The following is a 13,094-nucleotide window of genomic DNA, read 5'->3' on the forward strand; positions in this document are numbered from 1 at the left end:
TGCTGAAGCTGAAGTTCCAATACTTTGGCCACCTGATGCAAAGGATTGACATTTGAAAAGACCCTGATGCTGGGAAAGATTGAAGGCAAAGGGGAAGTGGGTGACAGAAGATGAGATGGTTGGATGACGTCACCAGCTCAGTAGACATGAACTTGGGCAAACTTCAGGAGATAGAGAGAGACAGAGAGGCCTGGTGTGCTGTAGTCCATGGGGTTGAAAAGAGTTGGACACGACTTAGTGACTGGACAACAACAATGAATGATGGCAAAAACATTAAACATAGTGATGAGGAAATGCAGTGATGATGAAGATGATAATGACAGTGAAGATTTTAGCTCAGGAACGTTCTCTTCTGTTTATCTTCCCTTATTCCTTCTTTTGTTTTGGTCTTTTCATTCTGAAGGCTATTTGTCTAAAATTGGCTTCGGTTCAGTTCAGTTCAGTCGCTCAGTCTTGTCTGACTCTGTCACCCCATGGACTGCAGCATGCCAGGCCTCCCTGTCCTTCAGCAACTTCCGGAGCTTACTCAAACTCATGTCCATAGAGTCGGTGATGCCATCCAACCATCTCATCCTCTGTTGTCCCTTCTCCTCCTGCCTTCACTCTTTCCCAACATCAGGGTCTTTTCCAATGAGTCAGTTTTTTGCATCAGGTGGCCAAAGTACTGGAGTTTCAGCTTCAGCATCAATCCTTCCAATGAATATTCAGGACTAATTTCCTTTAGGATGAAGTGATTGGATCTCCTTGCAGTCCAAGGGACTCTCAAGAGTCTTCTCCAACACCACAGTTCAAAAACATCAATTCTTCAGCACTCAGCTTTCTTTATAGTCCAACTCTCACATCCATACATGACTACTGGAAAAACCATAGCTTTGACTAGACACACTTGTTGGCAAAGTAATGTCTCTGCTTTTTAACAAGCTGTCTAGTTTGGTCATAACTTTTCTTCCAAGGAGCAAGTGTCTTTTAATTTCATGGCTGCAGTCACCATCTGCAGTGATTTTGGAGCCAAAAAAAAAAAAAAAAAAATAGTCTGTCAACTGTCTTAAGGGAGGTAAAAAACCAATGTTTTGCATATCTCTGTTTGTGGGATTGAAAATTGCTCTGCTCTGTGAGTGCGTGTTTTCTAAAATTAGAATAATGCCATACAGTACAGTTTTATATCCAGTTGCATTTTTTTTAACTGAATGTTATTTTCTGATATTTTTATCATGCCCCTATTGGACTTTTACCCAGGCCTCCTACCAAGTTTCCTGTGCATCTTCCAGGGAAGGAAACCAAACTCTGTTTCTGAATATAACTCACACTGATAGTTCCTTGGGGAATACATTTTAATATCTGCTATTATCAAAACGCATCTCCCTTTGTTCAGGCTTCAGTTGTGGTGAAATGAAATGTCTATTATTTGCCTAGGCAGTAAAAGATTAGAATCAAGCTACTGCTGCTTTCACTTTCCTGAATATACTTGATACCAAACCTTTCCCCCAAATTCTTCATGACTAAAACTCCCCTTGTCAGCTTGAGGTTACCAACCTGGTACCCACAGTTCTCTACAGAAATCCCTACTGGTCTTACCTCAGTGGAAATATTTTCAACAGTAATCCACATCTTGAGGTTTTCCTTAGAAATGCAGGAATCATGTTCATTTTGTTTATGTAGGATGATAAATTGATAAAACTCTCAGAGACTGAATTGCAGGAGTTTGTAATCTCCTGAAGCATAGAGGAAAAAGAAGTATTTTGAAAAATAAAAGGGAAAAAGGACATTGGCTAGTTTTCCAAAAATGTGATTCAGTGCTGGTTACCTCATGCTGTTCTTTCCCAGAGAGAAAGAAGTTATGAAACAACTTTGAGACTCCTCATACCAATGTTCTTAGATTTTGATTTCCTTAGAGAAAATAGTTTATTTCCTATAAATATCTTAATCAAAATGAAAAATTATGGCAAGCTTACTCTCAAAGATTTTTATTATAAATATCAGTAGATGAAAAGTTTTAACATTAGAATTTTCTTATCCAGCAGACTTACATGAGGGTCATTAAAAATCTATATTTATTTGAATGGCTCTCAAATATAAGAGAAGTAAGGTGAGTCAGCTGGCTACTTATCCTTTATTTCCTGTTTTCAGGGTAGCAGTGGCAAGAGGAGAAATTTGAAGAGCCATCTATCTCTACTGTTTTTTTGACTGAAACTTCTCGTTTCTCTGTTGGATTAGATGGTAAAATGTCTGCCCACAATGAAGGAAAACTAGGTTCAACCCCTGGGTCAGGAAGATCCTCTGGAGAAGGAAATGGCAACCTACTCCAGTACTCTTGCCTGGAAAAACCCCATGGACGGAGGAACCTGGTAGGCTACAGTCCATGGGGTTGCAGAGTGTCCGACCTGACTGAGGGACTTCACTTTCTTTTCTGAAAGAGGGTGATTTTTCTATAAATTAACTATTGGTTTAAACAGGACCTAAAATGCTCACCTAGTTAATGATTGACACACCTGGAGGTTGACAGAAGAAGAAGATCATTACAAATATGTGGATTCTTCCTCAGATACTAGAAAGAAATGAGGCGCTAATCGCCCTGTTGACTCTATCTACTTAACCTCACTGATTAAATTCACAATTACTCATCATGGCTTCTGCATTAGTCATGGATAAACAGAGGTGGGCAGTGGGTTCATATCATGACAGCGTTGAAACCTTACAAATTCTGGATGAACACTGTACCTCTGGAATGAGAAGTCCCAATAAGTCTTTGGGTGTTACTTCTGTGAAGGACAGTGGATGCCTTCCAGAGCACCATAAGCCCTGAGACATCAAATAAATGACACCAGCCAGCAGACATTTTAGTAGATACTCACCAATGACCTGCAAGTGGAATGAGATCACGACTGTAAATGGTTCCTAAAAGACACTCAACGTTCGTAGATGACCTACGGTCTTCTAAAGAAAATAAAACCAATCACTTTCATCCAAACTCAAGTCATGAGGGGGTATTGAAGTCTGGGTTTGAAACCATCTGAATAACATTTCTAAAGTAGGGATAAGTCAGGAAAAAGCAAGGAGGATCTGGAGTGATGTCCAGAAAAATGTGTGTGTTCACTGTTTTCTTTCACTGACTGTAGGCTGCTGTAGGATGCATGGAGCTGGTGTTAAGGTAATGCATAAAGAAGGAATTCAGGGAAGTCAGGAAAGCCCATTCCAGAGATCAGAGGTTAGAGGACATGGGAGAAATCGCCAAAATTCAGAACATTTTCCTCCCCCTTTTCTTAAAATCAGTTCATGCGGAATAAAGTTCTCAGCTGAGACTTCAGTGTACAACACACAATATTGTTATCAATAAACACAATTCAGAACAATGTTTCATAATTCTCATTGTGCAGTTGGCATTTTAATAGATGATGCAAAGGAATGCTAAAAATGTGCATTTTTCCTCACTCGTAGGCAGTGGCAAACCATGGGTGATTTGTGCTATCACATAGAAGGCTGACTAGTAGAATGTACAAGAATCCTGATTCTGGGAAAAATGTCTGGATAAGCTTGAATGACTTTATCATCTGAAGTATTAATTCACAGGGCCATTCAAAATTCTCAGGAAAAATCCCTACCAGACTGATGTCATAACTAAGATATAGGCAACTTACAGGCTGTGGGAGAAATTAAAATACTGTGTTTAGAAAAGACATGCATTTTGCAAAGGAAGTTTTATTGGAACACCTATAGCTCACTCATTTATGTATTGTCCATGTCTGCTTTAAGGTGTAACCGAGTGGGAACAGAGTCCCTCTGCCTGCTGAGCCAAGAGGTTCTATTTAACTCTACAGAAAAAAGTTTGTCAATCTGTACCCTAAATCATTAGTCTAGATAGCAGAGAGGATCTCGATTAAGGAGGAGATATTCAACACTTTTGGAACATGATATTCTTTAATAAAAGAAATACATTTTGTATATTATGTACATTTTGTGTGCAAAATGATTTTTTTATTCCCAACCCTTCACATATTTATTGCTGGATGGGGTGCAGTAGAAGACACATTTTACTTTCTAGTCTATGTATTTCTGTTTTATTCATCTTTTTAAAAATAAGATTCTATGGGATGTAATGTTTTCATAAAATACAAAAAAGCATTTAAAAAAATACTGAAGAGTCTGAAGAAGAAAAGTTAAAGAAGAAAAGTTAAAAAAGAAAGCAACCCAATCCACGACTCAAATATAAAACTCTTCATATGCTGGGATATTTCTACTGCATCTCTTATTTTCCTGAGTTTAAACTTTTATAAAATCATTATGCATACCATTTAATTCTTTTGATAGGAGGTTCTTTACTTCAGCTTCCAGATTTAAGTTGAAATTTATTTGTCCTTTCTTTCTTTTCTACGTTTGATTATCCTGAAAGAGAGATAAGAAAGCCACAGTTTCTGTCACCCACACAGTTGCTCCTCCCCATAGAGCACACCATTCCTCCGGTTCTCTCAAAGGCAGTTCATTCTCTCTTACCTATCTCTTTTAATGTCTTCTCTTTTACGTCTCCTCACTTTTCTTTAGACACTGAAAAGAGATATAGTCATGTCCGGTGTGGACACATTTGCATAGGGCAGTTGTCCCAGAAAGGAGATAAGGGGAGAGGAAATGGTTGCCTCACCCACAGCATGGCTCCATGAGAGAGCTCCATGGCAGCAGAGAGAGAGGCGGAGCCCTAGAATAAGGGTATTCTGGGTGCAAATGCTGTGACTCCGAGATAGAATACAGGGATTCTTGAATTAAGGGATCTGAGAAGTGGAACAAATGTGCATGTACCTGTCTGTGTGCTTGATTATGTCAGTGTTTCTACTTGAATTATTTGCATTGACACTTTAGCTTTGATTAGTGTAACCAACAATCCAATGGAGGCTCTTTGTGGGTGTGTATGTTTCTGTGTTTATGTGACTGAGAGAGTGATGCCATGTTGGTCCAATCACATCTTTGTAAGTATGCAAAAATGTGTATTTAATAAAGACAGGTACCTTTTGTACTAAGATGCAGTTATTCTAGACTCAGGGACCACCAACTGGTTACTCAGTTATCTCAACCCTAAAGTCCTATAGGCATTTCAAACATGATGTAGCATGTTTGAAATGCCTATAGGCATCTCCTATGTATATCTCTTATGCTAATCTTCTCCCATGCATATCTCTTAGACTATGGTAAATTGATCCTCTTTACTTATTTTTGTTTACCGCCTAAGTTTCTAAACTAGAAACTGAAGATAATTGTTTGTCTCTCTCTCTTTTTCTCTTTCACCTTTAATTATTAGTGACTGCCTGTAGATCAACCTCCCTAAGCTCCAATACCTTCTCTTCTATACCATCTTTTCCATTTTGTGATTCCTTAAGACCCTAGTATATATCCTGAAAACTCAAAATCCAAACATAAAAATATGTTGTGTTAAGAGCAATTTAGATTCATCCTGGGGAATATAATTCTTTGGCCAGAAGGGAACTTGAGAAGGCATAAGATCCACATGTCTGTGTCTGTGCTGGACCACACACCAACTCTGAACCTTTGTCTCCTTAAAGGCAGCAGGGCATGGTAGAAAGAGCATGACTTCTGTAATCAAATATATGCAGGCTTTCCAGGTTCCACCATCGACTGTGTGTTCTTGGACAGATTACGTACCTATTATGATTTACAGTTCTCAGGTTTTTAAAATGAAGATGATAATATTGTTTACAACAAGGCACTCTCTTTTGATTGTCATACAAAATTAATCACTGAGCCTAGACTCTGTGCCAATCACCCTCATAACAGGAACGTAACAGGAAATGAGATAAAGTTCTTTATCCTTATGGAACATACATTCTACCAGGTAAAGATAAATAAACACAAAGCATAAAATATTTAGAATATATAATAGGAAGTGATATGTGCAAACCATATAATCCTGGGGGAAAAATCTTTTGGGCAGGAAACAAATCAAACAATTACAAATATTTTTGAAATTAAATTCTGATTGTGTGTGTGTGTGTGTGTGTGTGTGTGTGTGTGTGGCCATGCTCCTACTGTAGCCTCAGAATAGAGTCTGAAGTCTGGGAGTCTGACTCCTCCAGCTCTGTTTTTCTTTCTCAAAATTGCTTGACAATTCGTAGTCTTTTGCATTTCTGTATAAATTTTAAAAAGTTTTGCTCTACTTTTGTGGAAAAGTAATTTGGTTAAGGGATTTGATTTAGGTCATACCTGAATGGTCTAGTGGTTTTCCCTATTTTCTTCAGTTTAAGTCTGAATTTGGCAATAAGGAGTTCATGATTTGAGCCACAGTCAGCTCCTGGTATTGTTTTTGCTGACTGTATAGAGCTTCTCCATCTTTGGCTGCAAAGAATATAATCAATCTGATTTCGGTGTTGGCCATCTGGTGATGTCTATGTGTAGAGTCTTCTCTTGTGTTGTTGGAAGAGGGCGTTTGCTATGACCAGTGCGTTCTCTTGGCAAAACTTTATTAGCCTTTGCCCTGCTTCATTCTGTACTCCAAGGCCAAATTTGCCTGTTACTCCAGGTGTTTCTTGACTTCATACTTTTGCATTCAAGGCCCCTATAATGAAAAGGACATCTTTTTTTGGGTGTTAGTTCTAAAAGGTCTTGTAGTTCTTCATAAACCGTTCAACTTCAGCTTCTTCAGCGTTACTGCTTGGGGCATAGTCTTGGATTACCGTGATATTGAATGGTTTGCTTTGGAAACGAACAGAGATTATTCTGTCATTTTTGAGATTGCATCCAAGTACTGCATTTTGGACCCTTTTGTTGACTATGATGGCTACTCCATTTCTTCTAAGGCATTCCTGCCCACAGTAGTAGATATAATGGTCATCTGAGTTAAATTCATCCATTCCAGTCCATTTTAGTTCGCTGATTCCTAGAATGTTGATGTTCACTCTTGCCATCACCTATTTGACCACTTCCAGTTTGCCTTGATTCAAGGACCTAACATTCCAGGTTCGCATGCAATATTGCTGTTTACAACATCGCACCTTGCTTCTATACCAGTTACATCCACAACAGGGTATTGTTTTTGCTTTGGCTCCATCCCTTCATTCTTTCTGGAGTTATTTCTCCACTGATCTCCAGTAGCATATTGGGCACCTACCGACCTGGGGAGTTCCTCTTCGGTATCCTATCATTTTGCCTTTTCATACTATTCATGGGGTTCTCAAGGCAAGAATACTGAAGTGGTTTGCCATTCCCTTCTCCAGTGGACCACATTCTGTCAGACCTCTCCACCATGATCCGACAGTCTTGGGTGGCCCCACATGGCATGGCTTAGTTTCACTGAGTTAGACAAGGCTGTGGTCCTGTGATCAGATTGGCTAGTTTTCTGTGATTATGGTTTTAGTGTGTCTGCCCTCTGATGCCCTCTCACAACACCTACCGTCTTACTTGGGTTTCTCTTACTTCGGATGTGGGGTATCTCTTCACTGTTGCTCCAGCAAAGTGCAGCCACTGCTCCTTACCTTGGCAAGAGGTATCTCCTCTCGGCCACCCCTCCTGACCTTGAACGTGGGGTAGCTCCTCTCGGCTCTCCTGTGCCCGCTCAGCCGCTGCTCCTTGGAAGTGGGGTAGATCATCTCAGCTGCCGCCCCAGACCTTGGGCGAGGGGTAGCTTGTCTCTGCCACTACTCCTACAGTGAAAGTGAGGAATAGATTTAAGGGACTAGATCTGATACACAGAGTGCCTGATGAACTATGGACAGAGGTCCGTGACCTTGTATAGGAGACAGGGATCAAGACCATCCCCAAGAAAAAGAAATGCAAAAAGGTAAAATGGCTGTCTGAGGAGGCCTTACAAATAGCTGTGAAAAGAAGAGAAGTGAAAAGCAAAGGAGAAAAGGAAAGATATTCCCAATTGAATGCAGAGTTCCAAGGAATAGCAAGGAGAGATAAGAAAGCCTTCCTCAGTGATCAGTGCAAAGAAATAGAGGAAAACTACAGAATGGGAAAGACTAGAGATCTCTTCAAAAAAATTAGAGATACCAAGGGAACATTTCATGCAAAGATGGGCTCAATAAAGGACAGAAATGGTATGGACCTAACAGAGCAGAAGATATTAAGAAGAGGTGGCATGAATACACAGAAGAACTGTACAAAAAAGATCTTCATGACCCAGATAATCACGATGGTGTGATCACTCACCCAGAGCCAGACATCCTGGAATGTGAAGTCAAGTGGGCCTTAGAAAGCATCACTATGAACAAAGCTATTGGAAGTGATGAAATTCCAGTTGAGCTATTTCAAATCCTGAAAGATGATGCTGTGAAAGTGCTTCACTCAATATGCCAGCAAATTTGGAAAACTCAGCATTGGCCACAGGACTGGAAAAGGTCAGTTTTCATTCCAATTCCAAAGAAAGACAATGCCAAACAATGCTCAAACTACCGCACAATTGCACTCATCTCACATGCTAGTAAAGTAATGCTCAAAATTCTCCAAGGCAGGCTTCAGCAATACATGAACTGTGAACTTCCAGATGTTCAAGGTGGTTTTAGAAAAGGCAGAGAAATCAGAGATCAAATTGCCAACATTCGCTAGATCATCAAAAAAGCAAGAGAGTTCCAGAAAAACATCTATTTCTGCTTTATTGACTATGCCAAAACCTTTGACTGTGTGGATCACAATAAACTGTGGAAAATTCTGAAAGAGATGGGAATACCAGACCATCTGACCTGCCACTTGAGAAACCTGTATGCAGGTCAGGAAGCAACAGTTAGAGCTGGGCATGGAACAACAGACTGGTTCCAAATAAGGAAAGGAGTATGTCAAGGCTGTATATTGTCACCCTGCTTATTTAAATTATATGCAGAATATATCATGAGAAATGCTGGGCTGGAGGAAGCACAAGCTGGAATCAAGATTGCCGGGAGAAATATCAATAACTTCAGATATGCAGATGACACCATCCTTATGGCAGAAAGTGAGAGGAACTAAAAAGCCTCCTGATGAAAGTGAAAGAGGAGAGTGAAAAAGTTGGCTTAAAGCTCAACATTCAGAAAACTAAGATCATGGCATCTGGTCCCATTACTTCATGGGAAATAGATGGGGAAACAGTGTCAGACTTTTTTTGGGGGTGGGGGCTCCAAAATCACTGCAGATGGTGATTGCATCCATGAAATTCAAAGACGCTTACTCCTTGGAAGGAAAGTTATGACCAACCTAGATAGCATATTAAAAAGCAGAGACATTACTTTGCCAACAAAGATCCGTCTAGTCAAGGCTATGGTTTTTCCAGTGGTCATGTGTGGATGTGAGAGTTGGACTGTGAAGAAAGCTGAGTGCCGAAGAATTGATGTTTTTGAATTGTGGTGTTGGAGAAGACTCTTGAGAGTCCCTTAGATGGCAAAGAGATCCAGCCAGTCCATCCTAAAGGAGATGAGTCCTTGGGTGTTCATTGGAAGGACTGATGCTGAAGCTGAAACTCCAAAACTTTGGCCACCTCATGCGAAGAGTTGACTCATTGGAAAAGACCCTGATGCTGGGAGGGATTGGGGGCAGGAGGAGGAGGGGATGACAGAGGATGAGATAGCTGGATGGCATCACCAACTCGATGGGCATGAGTTTGAGTAAACTCCGGGAGTTGGTGATGGACAGGGAGGCCTGGTGTGCTACGATTCATGGGGTCGCAGAGTTGAACAGGACTGAGTGACTGAACTGAACTGCCATTATCTTCATTACCTCCACCATAGTTTGGCCTCAGGTCAAATAACAGGGACGGAACACAGCCCCGCCCATCAACAGAAAATTGAATTAAAGATTTACTGAGTATGGCCCTGCCCATCAGAATAAGACTTAGTTTCCCCCTCAGTCAATCTCTCTCATCAGGAAGCTTCCATAAGCTTCTCATCCTTCTCCATCAGAGGGCAGACAGACTGAAAACCACAATCACAGAAAACTAACCCATCTGATCACATGGACCACAGCCTTGTCTAACTCAGTGAAACTATGAACCATGCTGTGTATGGCCACCCAAGATGGATGGGTCATGGTGGAGAGTTCTGACAAAGCGTGGTCCACTGGAGAAGGGAATGGCAAACCACTTCAGTATTCTTGCCTAGAGAACCCCGTGAACAGTATGAAAAGGCAAAAAGATAGGACACTGAAAGATGAACCCCCCAGGTTGATAGGTGCCAAATATGTTCCTGGAGATCAGTGGAGAAATAACTCCAGATAGAGGGAAGAGATGGAGCCAAAGCTAAAACAACACCTGGTTGTGGATGTGACTGGTGATAGAAGCAAGGTCTGATGCTGTAAAGAACAATATTGCATGGGAACCTGGAATGTTAGGTCCATGAATCAAGGGAAATTGGAAGTGGTCAAACAGGTGATGGCAAAAGTGAACATTGACATTTTAGGAATCAGTGAGCTAAAATGGACTGGAATGAGTGAATTTAACTCAGATGACCATTATATCTACTACTGTGGGCAAGAATCCCTTAGAAGAAATGAGTAGCCATCACAGTCAACAAAAGAGTCCAAAATGCAGTACTTGGATGCAATCTCAAAAACAACAGAATGATTTCTGTTCATTTCCAAGGCAAACCATTCAATATCATGGTAATCCAAGTCTATGCCCCAACCAGTAATGCTGAAGAAGCTGAAGTTGAATGGTTCTATGAAGACCTACAAGATCTTCTAGAACTAACACCCAAAAAAGATGTCCTTTTCATTATAGGGGCCTTGAACGCAAAAGTAGGAAGTGAAGAAATGCCTGGAGTAACAGGCAAATTTAATCTTGGTGTACAGAATGAAGCAGGGCAAAGGGTAACAGAGTTTACCAAGGGAACGCACTGGTCATAGCAAACGCCCTCTTCCAACAACACAAGAGAAGACTCTACACATGGACATCACCAGATGGTCAACAGCAAAATCAGATTGATTATATTCTTTACAGCCAAAGATGGAGAAGCTCTATACAGTCAGCAAAAACAAGACCAGGAGCTGACTCTGGCTCAGATCATGAAATTCTTATTGCTAAATTCAGACTTAAATTGAAAACAGTAGGGAAAACCACTAGACCATTTGGGTATGACCTAAATCAAATCCCTTATGACTATCCAGTGGAAGTGACAAATAGATTCAAGGGATTGGATCTGATAGACAGAGTGCCTAAAGAACTATGGACAGGATTGTTTTAACTTTCCCTATAATATATCATGTTTTACTTCTTTTTTAAAATCTAGATTAGCTCCATTAATGGTACTATAGAAAGCTGGATTGTTTTCTTTTGGGAAAAATGTTTCTAAGTTACTTACTTCAATTATATTTTTTACATAAAACTCTTAGATTTTAACAAACATTCTCAATCTTTCTTCTTTTTGAAATCATCCTATGAGAAATATGAGTTGACCACAGAGATATTTTTCTGGCTTTCATCTACACTATTCCAGGCTTAGAAAGCCCAGTTAGAAAATACACATTGAGGAGAAAAATTAAATGATAACTGTAAACTATAAACTATTAAATGATAACTATAAACTATAAATGATAAACTATAATTAAATGATAACTATAAAGCACATGGCTCTGCACAGATATAAATTGTTATCTAGTTTCTAAGGCACTTTACCAAGGAACTGATTGTGTCTTGCATTTTCCTTCACTCTGTGAAGTTAGGAGAGGTAGATTTTAGCGATGGCCTCAAGATGGCAGTGATTACACGTAATTGCTCCATGTAACCCAAAGCCCTGTGATTTTCTGAGTGTGAGTGTTGGTGAACATTAGCTGAAAATACTTAGGAATATCTTTTATTTTTTCTCAAAGGAAGAATTCATTTCTCTCTGTCAGGACAGCACCAAATTTCCCACACTACAATCTTTCCTCCTTTTGCTATTGCAATGATCCTTGGATTTTATTATCCTGACTAGGTAAAAATGATCCAATATGAAATGAAATGGTAATTACTGAAATGGTAATTTCAGTAAGAGAAATTACCAGTACAGAATGACTTGTAGCTCTATGCCCCATATAAGAAGTCAGTTAAGTTCCTGTTTTATTTTAAATTCCATCCTAGATTATTCTTAGGTATACTTTGTATGAAGCAAATTTGTGCTCCATACGACCCCTAAGTATTCTTGTAGGAAACCAGTTTTTGCTTTGTTTCCTGTAGGTTTCATCTTTCATCTTCTGTTGCTGGTTCCTTCTGTGTAACCAGGCATGTCTGCACACTTATTACTGTATAATGTTTTTCTCACAACCTCTCATGTGAAGTAGAGGAGATCTGGAGCCCAGGGATTTATACTCAATATCTTGTAATAACCTATAATGGAAATGAATCTTAAAAAAGTCATATATGTGTATATATATATATCACTGATCCTGTTTGTGATGCCAGTTGTCTTGCTGTTCACACTGTTCGTTGAACCCAGGGTAAGCAAGGCACAAGCTAAGAGGCTGAAAGAAGACTCAAGGAGTTGTAGGAACACAAACGTTTATTCTTTCCTGGCTGGCATAGCAGCCTCTCTCCTGGCTGACACAGCAGTCAGAGCAGCAGTCAGAACATAACCACAGTATAACAATAACGATCCATGACATACCTCATGTAACATAACCATGATGCCACTCCAGTGTAGTCCCAATGTCCTGGCAGCCAGGGCTTTTGTGATGAAGCTCTTACGGGCATACCGCACAAAGCAGCTCATGACCAAGAGAATAGTTCATGTTGCACATGTGCCATGCTCTAAGTGATCTCAGCTGTTACATAAACATGATTTGCAAAATGTGGAGCAAGCAAGAGTGAGAGACGGTGGGGTACAGAGCCTGACCACATCATCTTGGCTAATTTGCTCTCTCCCCACCATCTATCTATCTACCTACCTATCTATCTATATAATTGAATCACTTTGCTGTATGCTCAAAAGTAAAAACAAACAAAAAATATTGTAAATTAACTGAACTACAATACAAAAACAAAGAATGCTGTTCCATACCCCTTACCCCCAAATAATTAGAAAAAGACATGTCGAAACAGTGTATTTTAAAAATCGAGACTGAAAGTTGGCTTTTCACGATGAAATAAAACTTGGCCCTGGACCTGGGGCACCTAAGCCAGATGATCCGGCTGCACTGTGGTGGTGTTCTTGAGG

This window comes from Dama dama, chromosome 20, assembly GCF_033118175.1.
Source record: "Dama dama isolate Ldn47 chromosome 20, ASM3311817v1, whole genome shotgun sequence".
Lineage (NCBI taxonomy): Eukaryota > Metazoa > Chordata > Mammalia > Artiodactyla > Cervidae > Dama > Dama dama.